This window comes from Oncorhynchus gorbuscha, linkage group LG02, assembly GCF_021184085.1.
Source record: "Oncorhynchus gorbuscha isolate QuinsamMale2020 ecotype Even-year linkage group LG02, OgorEven_v1.0, whole genome shotgun sequence".
In the NCBI taxonomy this organism is placed as follows: Eukaryota; Metazoa; Chordata; class Actinopteri; order Salmoniformes; family Salmonidae; genus Oncorhynchus; species Oncorhynchus gorbuscha.
The window spans coordinates 67156882-67171852 of record NC_060174.1 but is presented as its reverse complement, the minus strand read 5'-3'; the positions used below and the strand labels follow the sequence as shown (position 1 = coordinate 67171852).

The window sequence follows — 14971 nt, the reverse complement described above, 5'->3', positions numbered from 1 at the left end:
CAGCTGTTGTGTTGTATGTCAGCTGTTGTGCTGTATGCCAGCTGTTGTGTTGTATGTCAGCTGTTGTGCTGTATGTCAGCTGTTGTGCTGTATGTCAGCTGTTGTGTTGTATGTCAGCTGTTGTGCTGTATGTCAGCTGTTGTGCTGTATGTCAGCTGTTGTGTTGTATGTCAGCTGTTGTGCTGTATGTCAGCTGTTGTGCTGTATGCCAGCTGTTGTGTTGTATGCCAGCTGTTGTGTTGTATGTCAGCTGTTGTGCTGTATGTCAGCTGTTGTGCTGTATGTCAGCTGTTGTGTTGTATGTCAGCTGTTGTGTTGTATGCCAGCTGTTGTGTTGTATGTCAGCTGTTGTGCTGTATGTCAGCTGTTGTGCTGTATGTCAGCTGTTGTGCTGTATGTCAGCTGTTGTGCTGTATGTCAGCTGTTGTGCTGTATGCCAGCTGTTGTGTTGTATGTCAGCCGTTGTGCTGTATGTCAGCTGTTGTGCTGTATGTGAGCTGTTGTGCTGTATGTCAGTTGTTGTGCTGTATGTCAGCTGTTGTGCTGTATGTCAGCTGTTGTGCTGTATGCCAGCTGTTGTGTTGTATGTCAGCTGTTGTGCTGTATGTCAGCTGTTGTGCTGTATGTGAGCTGTTGTGCTGTATGTCAGCTGTTGTGCTGTATGTCAGCTGTTGTGTTGTATGTCAGCTGTTGTGTTGTATGCCAGCTGTTGTGTTGTATGTCAGCTGTTGTGCTGTATGTCAGCTGTTGTGCTGTATGTCAGCTGTTGTGCTGTATGTCAGCTGTTGTGCTGTATGTCAGCTGTTGTGCTGTATGCCAGCTGTTGTGTTGTATGTCAGCTGTTGTGCTGTATGTCAGCTGTTGTGCTGTATGTGAGCTGTTGTGCTGTATGTCAGCTGTTGTGCTGTATGTCAGCTATTGTGTTGTATGTCAGCTGTTGTGCTGTATGTCAGCTGTTGTGCTGTATGTCAGCTGTTGTGCTGTATGTCAGCTGTTGTGCTGTATGTCAGCTGTTGTGCTGTATGTCAGCTGTTGTGCTGTATGTCAGCTGTTGTGTTGTATGTCAGCTGTTGTGCTGTATGTCAGCTGTTGGAAAGTTCACTGCTCAGGGTCACCAAAGGTCAGCGTTGTTCTGCCTGTCATTCAAAATAGGTTATTCAGAAACATGCAGGTAAGGACACCTTTCAGACATGACCAACGTTTATGGTAGACTTTTGTGTTGGTTGAATGCACTGGTGTCCTCGTGTTGATGATGGACAAGATAATAACAGCATATTTTGACCTTGAAAAATAAAATAATAATTGTATCTTACTATGTGGAGGTATAATATGCAGAATAAAGTGTTTTACATATTAGTGTAGGTTAACACACCATCTTGACTAACATTGCATCCCTTACCAATTAGATCACCATTCATGTCCTTGTTTTTTACAGTTTTTACAAGGATACATAGCAACACTTCACTTGAGATCTATTTACTGCCCATACTAAATTGCCAACACACACATACACTGTAAGTGCGGGGACAGCGTCAGGGGAAGCATGTTTTGTTTTGTGGCCACGCGCTGAGGGATTAGCTATTTAAAGACGCAGAGTCGACAGTGGAAAATTTCCATGCCCTTGTTGTATCAATGAGAGAGTGATAGACGCTCTACCAGGGACAAGACAGGTTGCATTTACAGCATCAGCGGTCAGAGGAATGAGCTCTGACTGCCTCGTGACATCAAACCAGAAGATCAGACATCAAAAAGCAAATGATACCATTTTTTAGAGAACTCCAACCAAACCTACTCACAAAACAAGTTCATACCATTTTGATATTTTATTTACAGGTGAGTTATAGACTATTCTATTCTTTTGGCTATTCAATAGCACCATGACATACAGGGATATTTCAATGTTTTGTTTTCACATTTCGTATTGGTTGATGTAACCTTCATACAGTTATTGATTGGTTGTAGGGTATGGCTACATTTGACTATTGTGCTTTTTAAAATTTGAGTAATTGGGAAGGAGAGGGAGTAAGAGGACAAATATCTTAATGGCCCAATGCAGCCATTATATAAATATAATTTCTGGGTACCAATTAAATATCTTAGTGTAGTCTAATAGTTTTCCATTAAAATTGACAAGAAAATGCTTTTTTAAAGCAAAAAAGTATTTCTCAAGCAAGAAAACTGAAAACTAGCCATTGTCAGAGAGGTTTGGAACGCTTTTTGTTATTGGTCTATTAACAAATGTACAAAATTCCTGCCCATGCAAACCCGCTGAATAGAAGGTCCTGTGTAGATTGCATTTTCAACCAGCAACTTTCAGGAAATCAAACAATGATCAAATTTGTTCATACTTTTATAGTGTTAGTTTCATCAGCTATTGTACAATATGATACAAAACACAAGAAAACATCGTTTTGACTGCATTTGGGCCTCTAAAATATTTGAAAGGCTATTGAAATTCAGAATTATTGCTCTTACATGATTTCTTAATTTGGATATAGCCCAGGCCTACTTTATGCATGAGCTATTTTGTGCATAACAACACACAAAATCTCTCATTTTAAGATCAGAATTTAGAGAAATAAAAATGCAGTCATTCATTTCTGCATTGAATTCCGCTATGGGATACTGAGAGATCTGTCTGCCTTTCTCTGCGTAAATTGCTCTAGTTTCAATGGCAACAACAGATTATGCTACTGCCGGTTTATGTAACTGTCTTTTCAGAGAACGCAGTGTATCAATAGCCTACTGTAGCTTACCGGTTGACAGCAACAAGTCTGGAATGCGAACAAGTGTAGCACCCTCCGGACAGCACCTTTTTACAGTAAGCAAAGTAAGTGCACTTGCCCTGTAACCTTAGGGTTGCTGATCTCTGCACTTATTTGCTACACTGGTGGCAGCAGGACCCAGCCTTTGTAGTGCATCTGTTGTGCAGTTCTTATCCACCATTGGGGTTATTCCTGCTGGCCTGCCTCACAAAAGAGTAGCCTACAGTGTTTTGACCCTGCACAGATGTTAAGTCTGCACCCCCTAAATGTCTATACTTGTATCAGGTAGGACAATGTGAAATCATTGATATGGAACCTCACATTATTTCAGATTTGTGGGCACAAACTGAAATAGACCTAGGAAAACACACACAAGCAATAACAGCTTAGTTGGGCATGTGGGGATCACCATGGTGAGGTTGCCTTGTCCTGTACTGTAAAGGAGAGAGATCTGAGATTAGATCATCTTGTTGGCAGTGTTTTCCCTTGTTCTCACAATTCCCTGAAGAAACACGCTAAGCCTCCTGGGATTTGCTGCTCGCCATAATTTAAGGTTACTTTCGTAACCACGGTCCTCAGATAATATGAGTGATATGAGATGTACAGTGCCTTGCAAAAGTATTCATTGCCCTTTGCATTTTTCCTACTTTGTTGCATTACAGCCTGTTATTTAAATGGATTTTTATTTTTATTTAATGTAACGGACATACACAAAATAGTCCAAATTGGTGAAGTGAAATGAAAAAAATAACTTCTTTTTTTTTACGGAAAAGTGGTGCGTGCATATGTATTCACCCCCTTTACTATGAAGCCCATAAATAAGATCTGGTGAAATTGAGCTTTGTAGCCATCAAGGAAAGCGCAAACCCAACACCTTTCATCACCCCGAGAACACCATCCCCACAATGAAGCATGGTGGTGGCAGCACCATGCTGTGGGGATGTTTTCATTGGCAGGGACTGGGAAACTGGTCAGAATTGAAAGAATGATGGATGGCGCTAAATACAGGGAAATTCATGAGGGAAACCTGTTTCAGTCTTCCAGAGATTTGAGACTGGGACGGATGTTCACCTTCCAGCAGGACAATGACCCTAACCCTAAGTATACTGCTAAAGCAACACTAGTGGTTTAAGGGGAACATTTAAATGTCTTGGAATGGCCTAGTTAAAGCCCAGACCTCAAATCATTTGAGAATCTGTGGTATGACTTAAAGATTGTTGTACACCAGCGGTACCCATCCAAGCTGAAGGAGCTGAAGCAGTTTTGCCTTGAAAAATGGGCAGAAATCCCAGTGGCTAGATGTGCCAAGCTTATAGAGACATGCCCCAAGAGCTGCAGCTGTAATTGCTGAAAAAGGTGGCTCTACAAAGTATTGTCTTTGGGGGGGGGTGAATAGTTATGCACGTACAAGTTTTCAGTGTTTTTGATTTATTTCGAGTTTGTTTCACATGAAAAAATATTTTGCATCTTCAAAGTGGTAGGCATGTTGTGTAATTATACAAACCACCCAAAAAATATATTTTCATTCCAGGTTGTAAGGCAACAAAATAGGAAAAATGCCAAGGGGAGTGAATACTTTTGCAAGCCACTGTACACTACATGACTAAAAGTATGTGAACATCTGCTCAAACACCAAAATCATGGGCATTAATATGGAGTTGGTGCCCCCTTCACTGCAACGACAGCCTCCACTCTGGGAAAGCTTTCCACTAAATGTTGGAACATTGCTGCAGGGACTTGCTTCCATTCAGCCACAAGAGCATTAGTGGGGTTGGGCACTGATGTTGGGCGATTAGGCCTTGGTGACAGTCGGCATTCCAATTAATCCCAAAGGTGTTCAATAGGGTTGAGGTCAGGGCTCTGTGCAGGTCAGTCAAGTTCTTCCACACTGATCTCTACAAACCAATTCTGTATGGACCTCGCTTTGTGCACAGCGGCATTGTTATCCTGAAATAGGAAAGGGTCTTCCCCAAACTGTTGCCACAAAGTTGGAAGCACATAATCATCTAGAATATCCTTGTATGCTGTAGTGTTAAGATTTCCCTTTACTGGAACTAAGAGGCCTAGCCCAAACCATGAAAAACAGCCCCTGACCATTATTCCTCATCCATCAAACTTTAATGTTGGTTCTATGCATGGGGGCAGGTAGTGTTCTCCTGGCATCCACCAGACCCAGATTCGTCTGTCGGACTTCCAAATGGTGAAGCGGGATTCATCACTCCAGAGAACGAGTTTCCACTGCTCCAGAGTCCAATAACGTTGAGCTTTACACCACTCCAGCCGACGCTTGGCATTGGCATGGTGATCTTCTATGTGGCTGCTCGGCCATGGAAACTCATTTCATGAAGCTCCCGACGAACAGTTCTTGTGCTGATGTTGCTTCCAAAGGCAGTTTGGAACTCGGTAGTGAGTGTTGCAACTGAAGACAGATGATTTTTACGAGCTACAGCACTCGACGGTCCGATTCGGTGAACTTGTGTGGCCTACCACTCCATGGCTTAGTTGTATACTTTTGTATACAGTGGGGCAAAAAAGTATTTACTCAGCCACCAATTGTGCAAGTTCTCCAAGAGAACTTGAGAGAGGCTTGTAATTTTCATCATAGGTACACTTCAACTATGACAGACAAAATAAGAAAGAAAATCCAGAAAATCACATTGTAGGATTTTTTATGAATTTATTTGCAAATGATGGTGGAAAATAAGTATTTGGTCAATAACAAAAGTTTATCTCAATACTTTGTTATATACCCTTTGTTGGCAATGACAGAGGTCAAACGTTTTCTGTAAGTTTTCACAAGGTTTTCACACACTGTTGCTGGTATTTTGGCCCAATTCTCCATGCAGATCTCCTCTAGGGCAGTGATGTTTTGGGGCTGTTGCTGGGCAACACGGGCTTTCAACTCCCTCCAAAGATTTTCTATGGGGTTGAGATCTAGAGACAGGCTAGGCCACTCCAGGACCTTGAAATGCTTCTTACAAAGCCACTCCTTCGTTGCCCGAGCGGTGTGTTTGGGATCATTGTCATGCTGAAAGACCCAGCCACGTATCATCTTCACTGCCCTTGCTAATGGAAGGAGATTTTCACTCATAATCTCACGATACATGGCCCCATTCATTCTTTCCTTTATACGGATCAGTCGTCCTGGTCCCTTAGCAGAAAAACAGCCCCAAGGCATGATGTTTCCACCCCCATGCTTCACAGTAGGTATGGTGTTCTTTGGATGCAACTCAGCATTCTTTGTCCTCCAAACACGACGAGTTGAGTTTTTACCAAAAAGTTATATTTTGGTTTCATCTGACCATATGACATTCTCCCAATCTTCTTCTGGATCATCCAAATGCTCTCTAGCAAACTTCAGACGGGCCTGGACATGTACTGGCTTAAGCAGGGGGACACGTCTGGCACTGCAGGATTTGATTCCCTGGCGGCGTAGTGTGTTACTGATGGTAGGCTTTGTTACTTTGTTCCCAGCTCTCTGCAGGTCATTCACTAGGTCCCCCCGTGTGGTTCTGGAATTTTTGTTCACCGTTCTTGTGATCATTTTGACCCCACGGGGTGAGATCTTGCGTGGAGCCCCAGATCGAGGGAGATTATCAGTGGTCTTGTATGTCTTCCGTTTCCTAAAAATTGCTCCCACAGTTGATTTCTTCAAATCAAGCTGCTTACCTATTGAAGATTCAGTCTTCCCAGCCTGGTGTAAGTCTACAATTTTGTCTCTGGTGTCCTTTGACAGCTCTTTGGTCTTGGCCATAGTGGGGTTTGGAGTGTGACTGTTTGAGTTTGTGGACAGGTGTCTTTTATACTGATAACAAGTTCAAACTGGTGCCATTAATACAGGTAATGAGTGGAGGACAGAGGAGCCTCTTAAATAAACATTTTTGGGGGGGGGTAAAAAAAAAAAACAAATTCACAAAGGTAGTGCACTGGGCCTTTAATAGTCCCATATTAGCCCGATATAGCTATCTACCCCCAAACTACTTCCCGACAACATTGTGATTTTTTTAAATATTTTTTTTTACGTTACTTGATAACTCAACCACATGTGAATCTAAACTAGATGTTGAACTGAGGTCTGTGCCTAGTGGGTTATTTCATTTAAAAGCTCCCTTTGATGAATTGTCTTTTTTGAATCTATTCGATCTTCTGTCATAGCTGGAAGTAATAATTTAAATGGTTTACAGCCTCCAGGGTCCAAAATGTTAAGAAAATACCATAAAGCTATCTCTCTCTCTCTCTCTGTCTCTCTCTCTCTCTCTCTTAAACATAAAAACTATCAATATATTTTATTATGATAGTCCTAAAACCAAACCAGAATGACACATTTAGGGAAAGTTTGGAGTGTATCAGTTTTAGAAATGCATAACAACCCAATTTTGCTGGTGCAATACAGTTAGAGGGATGAGTAGCTCTTAAATTCCCTGAAAAAGGATCATAATTCATTTACAATATGGTTGTTGAAGTTTTCTCAGTTTTCAGGTTTTGAAAGGTATAGAGTGCTGCCCAGTGCTAATGCTTCTTTTAAATAACAAAATCCTTGTTCTCTCTTTTCAGACTGGCTCTTCGAGCTGCTGCGCCCATGGGTGTGAAGGTTCTCCAGTGTTTTCCCTGGTACAGGAGGTGTAAAGACAGAGGCAAGGGCAGACACTGCCCCCCTAAAGCAGGTAACAACACCAACTACAGTTTTTGCAGGAGTGTGATGCCTACAGTGGCTTGCAAAAGTATTCATCCCCCTTGGCATTTTTCCTATTTTGCTGACTTACAACTTGGAATTAAAATACATTTTTTGGGGGGTTTGTATAATTTGATTTACACAACATGCCTACCACTTTGAAGATGCAAAATACTTTTTTTGTGAAACAAACAAGAAAGAAGACTAAAAAACTGAACTTGAGCGTGCATAACTATTCACCCTCCAAAGTCTATATTTTGTTGGTCCACCTTTTGCAGCAATTAGAGCTGTAAGTATCTTGGGGTATGTCTCTATAAGCTTGGCACATCTAGCCACTGGGATGTTTGCCCATTCTTCAAGGCAAAACTGCTCCAGCTCCTTCAAGTTGGATGGGTTCCGCTGGTGTTCAGCAATCTTTAAGTCATATACCACAGATTCTCCATTGGATTGAGGTCCAAGTCTCAAATCTCTGGAAGACTGAAACAGGTTTCCCTCATGAATTTCCCTGTATTTAGAGCCATCCATCATTCTTTCAATTCTGACCAGTTCCCAGTCCCTGCCAATGGAAAACATCCCCATAGCATGATGCTGCCACCACCATGCTTCATTGTGGGGATGGTGTTCTCGGGGTGAGGTGTTGGGTTTGCTCTTTCCTTGATGGCCAAAAAGCAACATTTTAGTCTCATCTGACCAGAGTACCTTCTTCCATATGTTTGGGGAGTCTTCCGTAAAGCCCTGCTCTGTAGAGTGTACGGCTTAAGGTCCTATTGACAAGTACTCCAATCTCCGTTGTGGAGCTTTGCAGCTCCTTCAGGGTTATCTTTGGTCTCTTTGTTGCCTCTCTGATTAATGCCCTCCATGCCTGGTCCATGAATTTTGGTGGACGGCCCACTCTTAGCAGGTTTGTTGTGGTGCCATATTCTTTCCATTTTTTAGTCATGGATTTAATGGTGCTCCGTGGGATGTTCAAATTTTCAGATATTTTTTTAGAACCCAACTGTGATCTGTACTTCTCCACAACGTTGATCCTGACCTGTTTGGAGAGATCCTTGGTCTTCATAGTGCCGCTTGCTTGGTGGTGTTGCAGACTCTGGGGTCTTTCAGAACAGGTGTTGAGAACAGGTACTGAGATCATGTGACAGATCATGTGACACTTAGATTGCACACAGGTCTTTATTGAACTAATTATATGACTTCTGAAGGTAATTGGTTGTACCAGATCTTATTTAGGGGCTTCATAGCAAAGGGGGTGAATACATATGCACGCACCACTCTTCTGTTTTTTATTTTGACTCGTTTTTTTAAACAAGTAATTTTTGTTCCATTTCACTTCACCAATTTGGACTATTTTGTTCATTACATGAAATCCAAATAAAAATCCATTTAAACTACAGATTGTAATTTTGTAAACAAAATAGAAAAAATGCCAAGGGGGTGAAGACTTTTGCAAGGCACTGTATTTGTTTAGATCTTTTCAATGGGGCAAAGAGAAGAACACTGTGTTCATTAAAGTGGAACTGACAGCATTTTAACTCATCTGCAGATATGAAACAAACAGAGAGTCGTAATATCAGTTAAAAACATAAAAATCCCAGTTTATGCTACAAAACCAACTTCATAAGAGGTTTTGAAAATAAGTTATATTTAAGTCAAAAATTCCATGACGTACAGTAAGGCGTAGTTCAATGCATGATTAATATAATTACTGGTTTTCCCAAAAATACTGCTATCAGGTGGTAAATAACAGCTGGTCTGGAAAATTGTTTGTTGCTTCCACCCATTTGGGATGCACTGTTTTATTTTCAATTACTACATTTTATTTGGACAAAAACAGACGAATGTAACTAAGGCTGGGAATGTCAATATAATCAAACTAGCAAGGGCAATGATCACAAGTCAGTCATAACGTGGCTAATAGGCTAGTATATCTATTTAATTAGATATTTATTTAGCAAGTTAAAAACGCAGAGCCTAGTGTTTTATTTTTTATTTTATTTATTTATATATTTTTTCTTTTTTTCTGTTTTTATTATTGCGACAATAATAACAATATTACACATCAATATGACCCCCCCCCTTTTAAGTTTCACAAGTTTGAGGGATTTATACAATTGTAACAGTTCAATGAAAAAAAAAACTACAAAATAAGGAATTTTTCCACCTCATTTACATTTGTGAATATAATATTTGGCCAAGAGAGTAATAATGTTAATAAAATAGTTATGATCGCAATTACAAGGATAAGCATAACGCCATTCGATGTCATCAAAGGTAACATAGGTAATTCTGGAGTTTTTATACACACCCATTCATGAATTTCAATCCATAGTTCACTAGAATGGTGGCATGAAGAAAAATACATTCTCTATAGATTCTGAATCAGAATCAGAGGAACAAAAACCACAAGGCATTTTGTCAAAATGGAATCTTTTGTGCAAGAAATCATTAACAGGGTAGATAGAAGAAAACATTTTAAAATGAGTTTCTTTAACTTTTGGGATAACTGGACAAGTAAGGTAAAAGGGACGCTTTGAATTTACCAACAGACAATCTGACAGCACTCTGCGTTTACGAACGACCCAGAGTGCACTCTGAAACACAGTGATTTTATTTGTAAATCAAATGGGTTTACATTTTTTTAAATCCATCAGCCACCGGCCCAAGCTCCTAACCGCCAGGCCACCACCCACACACACACACACACACACACACAGTCCCCCCTCTCCTGAGAAAATAAGATAAAAATCAAGTAGAAAACATATTCCATTCCCCACCCCCAAGACCTCCCCCAGTAACCAAGAAAATGAACAAAAGACTAAAAAGACAAAAGACAAAGGAAAACAGAAAGCAAAAAACATCAAGGACAACTGAATATGTTTAAGAGCATGTATGGCACTATTTACATGTGTGTGTGACCATGTATGTGCACCTGTGTGCATTTGAATGAGTGTGTGTGTATATGCATGTGTACAAACACCTGCACAGCATCAGCCTCAGGCAAACCGGCATTAGCAGTAACAACATTGCCCCTCAGTGTCATTCAAACATAGTTTTTGTTATGTTTTATTTTGACTTTATTTTTGATACTTTTATCTTTGACCGTCATTCCATCCCTCAGCTTCCCTCAGTCCATCCCACCTATCTCTGCTGGCCACCCTCAGCCCATCCCACCTATCTCTGCTGGCCACCCTCAGTCCATCCCACCTATCTCTGCTGGCCACCCTCAGTCCATTCCCACCTATCTCTGCTGGCCACCCTCAGTCCATCCCACCTATCTCTGCTGGCCACCCTCAGCCCATCCCACCTATCTCTGCTGGCCACCCTCAGCCCATCCCACCTATCTCTGCTGGCCACCCTCAGCCCATCCCACCGATCTCTGCTGGCCACCCTCAGCCCATCCCATCTATCTCTGCTGGTCACCCTCAGCCCATCCCATCTATCTCTGCTGGTCACCCTCAGCCCATCCCATCTATCTCTGCTGGCCACCCTCAGCCCATCCCACCTATCTCTGCTGGCCACCCTCAGCCCATCCCACCTATCTCTGCTGGCCACCCTCTTCGGAATTCTATGCACCATATATCTTTCAGCTATGCTGTGATGTTTAACATACAATTTCAATCTATCTAATCGAATAGAATCCACAGATTGAAGATAAATATTTTTACTAAGAGTATTAGTATATTAGCTATTGACTGACCCGGTCTCTCCAGATCTCCCAACAGTACTACTTCTAGGGTCAATTTTAGATCAATGTTATGCATTTTCAGCCATTCCTGAACCTGAGAGCAGAAACAGGCCCCCTTAGTTGTCAATGAAAGGTATTTGGCATCGATCAAATGGGTTGGCAGGTAAGTTCCCATTCAGTTGTCAAAACGTGTCTTGGAACATGTGTGCATTGGCAGGCAAGCTGCAGAAGGAGGAGCAGGCTACTATTCCCTGTCGTTTATCAGTGCAATTTTCACGGCCAACTAGCTGAAAAAAGTTTGAGGGTTTATCTAATGTTCCCTCATTAGATTTTAGCTTATCTTGCTCTGGCTAGCATTAGTTGTTGAGGTTGTTGTTGTTGATGTGCATAACTGAAGGGGAGACTACTTTTCATGGTTGTTTGATCAATAGGCATGTCAAGTTCCCAAATGTAAGAGTCCTCCCATGGTTTTTACTGATTTGCAGAAATCCATTCAGATGTATTTTGTGGCTTTTGGAGAATGCTTTTCGAATGATCTAAATTGTGCTGTTGCTACTGCCTGTCATGGCTCTTTGTAGTACTGTGCTCCTCCCATAGTCTGTTCTGGACTTGGGGACTGTGAAGAGACCTCTGGTGTCATGTATTGTGGGGTATGCATTGGTGTCCGAGCTGTGTCCGAGCTGTGTGCCAGTAGTTCAAACAGACAGCTGTGTGCATTCAACATGTCATTAACTCTCACAAATACAAGTAGTGATGAAGTCAATCTCTTTGAGCTAGAAGAGATTGACATGCATATTATTAATGTTAGCTCTCTTTGTAAAACCAGGGGCCAGCCGTGCTTCCCTGTTCTGAGCCAAAAGTCCCTCTTTGTAGCACCTGACCACCTGACTGAACAGTAGTCCAGATGTGACAAAACTAGGGCCTGTAGCATCTGCTGTCACACCCTGACCTTAGTTATCTTTGTTTTCTTTATTATTTTGTTTAGGTCAGGGTGTGACAAGGGTGGTTTGTTTAATTTTTGTATTATCTATTTTTTTTGTATGTCTAGGGTTTTTTCTAGTCTAGGTGTTTATATGTCTATGGTTGCCTGTTCATCCTTGTCTCTGATTGGGGACCATATTTAGGTAGCCATATTCCTTGGATAGTTTGTGTGTTGTTATTCTATGTTTAGTTGCGTGTTTGCACTAGTCATATAGCGTCACGGTTCGTTCTGTTGGTTTGTTCAGTGTTCGTTCTTCCATTAAAAGAAGATGTACGCTTACAACGCTGCGCCTTGGTCTCCTCACTATGACAAACGTGACACCTGTGCTGTTAAGAAGGCAGAACAGCGCCTTATTATGGACAGACTTCTCCCCATCTTAGCTACTGTTGTATCAATATTTTTTGACCATAATAGTTTACAATCCAGGATTACTCCAAGCAGTTAGTCCACTCAACTTGCTCCACATTATTCATTACAATATTTAGGGTTTAGTGAATGATTTGTCCCAATTACAATGCTTTTATTTTTTGACATTTTTAGGACTACGTTATTCCTTGCAACACATTCGGAAAACTAACTGTAGCTCTTTGTTAAGTGCTGCAGTAATTTCAGTTGCGGTAGTAGCTGACGTGTATAGTGTTAAGTCATCTGCAAAACTCTCTGACATGTCGTTAGTAAAGATTGAAAGAAGTATTCTTCCTCGGGGTGTATATGAATAGATTTTTATAAGATTGCATGGTGCTAGTGCTGTCTGTTCGACTTTAAGGCCATTTACAATTGACTTGGATTGTAATTTTGGACTGACAACCCTTTGACAGTTCATCATCATCATCATCAATAGTAGTACAGTATGGGAATGTGACTTCCCAACAGAGATGAATGTCTGTATTAATGTAATATTAATGGGGTTTTAATCCTCTCATCTCTCCTTTTCCTGTTTAGTTCCATACATTGAAGCGGAGCCCCAGTTTGCCCCGACAACCTATGCCAGCGCTGGAGGAGGAGTTGTCTACTTTTCCCACAAGGCAAGAGTGGCCTACAGACATCAGATGGAAGGCAACGTTATAGATACCACCTACTGACCCCTAGCCTCATCCTGCAGCCCCTGCTGCCGAAACACAGACCTCAAAGACTGTCTGCTCAGAATCCTCTGTCTCACAACAGACTATATCCCAGTTCTTCAATGATCTTGTTTGTAGTTGAGGAGCTCAGTTCATCTCAATGTTAGAGATAGTTGCTTGAATGAAGATGGAGGCTGAGTAGCACTTTTGAGAACAGTCTGATAGGCATACGACATTTTTTGACAGAATTGGAAGAAAACACTTTTGTAGATAAGGGTAAAGAGAATGTGTTTACGCTATTACCTTAAAGTGCATTCTTCTTGTTTTATCATTTGTCACTTTATTTATTGTTCTAGGGTCAATGTTGAGTATTTATTGTTTTAGGATGAATGTTTTGCATCTAAATTACGTGTTGTAGTTGTCCATTTGCTGTAAAATCCCATCTAGCAACTGGTGTTGTAGACTAGTCATAACTAATGCAGGGCTATGCTACGATTCTACAACTGTCAATTATTTCTGTCACTTTATATTCTATTTGTGTTGTTTCTTTTGAAATAATGGAACAATACTAATGTTACATTACCAATAATGTAACAAGTATATTTTAAAATAGTGTTGGATAGTTGCAAATGAATTGTCTTGCAGTTTGATTATGGAACATTGCTACAGTGTCCGTCTAGTTCGGTCCATGTTCACTGTTATCCTATCACAGCCTTTCAATAGTTTTGAGTAAGAATGGGATATACTCAACAAACAGGCCTTTATGAGTAAGGGATAATCAACTAAAATCATGAACAACATGGAAGGTGTGTTCCAAGATGCGCTAGCAAGGTGGCATCTAACAAATGACACATTATTTTCCAGAGAACACAGAGCCCTGAGTTGATTATCCCTTTTATAACATGGCTCAGATTGTTTAAAAAAACATAATTTGTACATTTTTATTTAACCTTTATTTAACTATGCAAGACAGCTAAGAACAAATTCTTATTTAGAATGACAGCCTACCGGGGAACAGTGGGTTGGTTAACTGCCTTGTTCAGGGGCAGAATGACAGCTTTTTCACCTTGTCAGCTCAGGATTCAATCCAGCAACCTTACGGTTACAGGCCCAATGCTCTAACCACTAGGCTACCTGCAGCCCTGGCATTTGCCACTAGCAATGTGTTCACTTTCAGGTAGAAATGTGTTCAACATTCATTGAAGTAGCTAGCAAATTTACTAGATAGCTGCAGGAGATGCCTTGGTAACCAAACAGACTTGCTGGTTTAGCTAACCATCAGCTTGCTATTATGAAAATCAAATTCAACAATGCCAATAGTGTTTTCAATTCGACTTTCTTTCGAAAGCAGCTCAAACATAGAACATGAAGGAATTAACTATAGCCATTGAATTATACTATGCTGATATACTGTGCGTTATAGGGAATTATACAATGGGTGGGTCTGATCCTGGACACTAATTGGTTAAAACAGCATTCCAGCACGTGTCTATTCCCCAAATTACCTCAAGCTAAAGCTATGATATTGAAATGCCTATTTACTCTGTTCCATCTCACTGCGCAATCCACTGTCTCATCAGCCAGACAATTTATAAACTTCATCCCCACTGTAAAAAGCATCTAGACATTATCTCCCATTTCTTTTAAACTAGCAATCGGTTTTCAATAACAGAGATTTGTATAAAACTTGCAGTCTGACTCTCTGACATTTGCAACATTGTTTCATATTGAAATTCGATCTCTTGCTGTCCCATAGTAATGAACATGTAGGGGTCGGGAGTCGGGACGAGAAAGACAGGCAACTTT

At 41.0% G+C, this 14971-nt stretch overlaps 1 long non-coding RNA gene across 1 annotated transcript; it reads left to right on the top strand.

Moving 5' to 3' along the window:
- The first annotated feature begins 1651 nt into the window (after positions 1 to 1651).
- Positions 1652 to 14143, top strand: LOC123994008. Its single transcript, XR_006831558.1, has 3 exons — positions 1652 to 1833; positions 7320 to 7429; positions 13047 to 14143. It is a non-coding gene; the product is annotated as an uncharacterized LOC123994008 (long non-coding RNA).
- Positions 14144 to 14971: the final 828 nt, after the last annotated feature.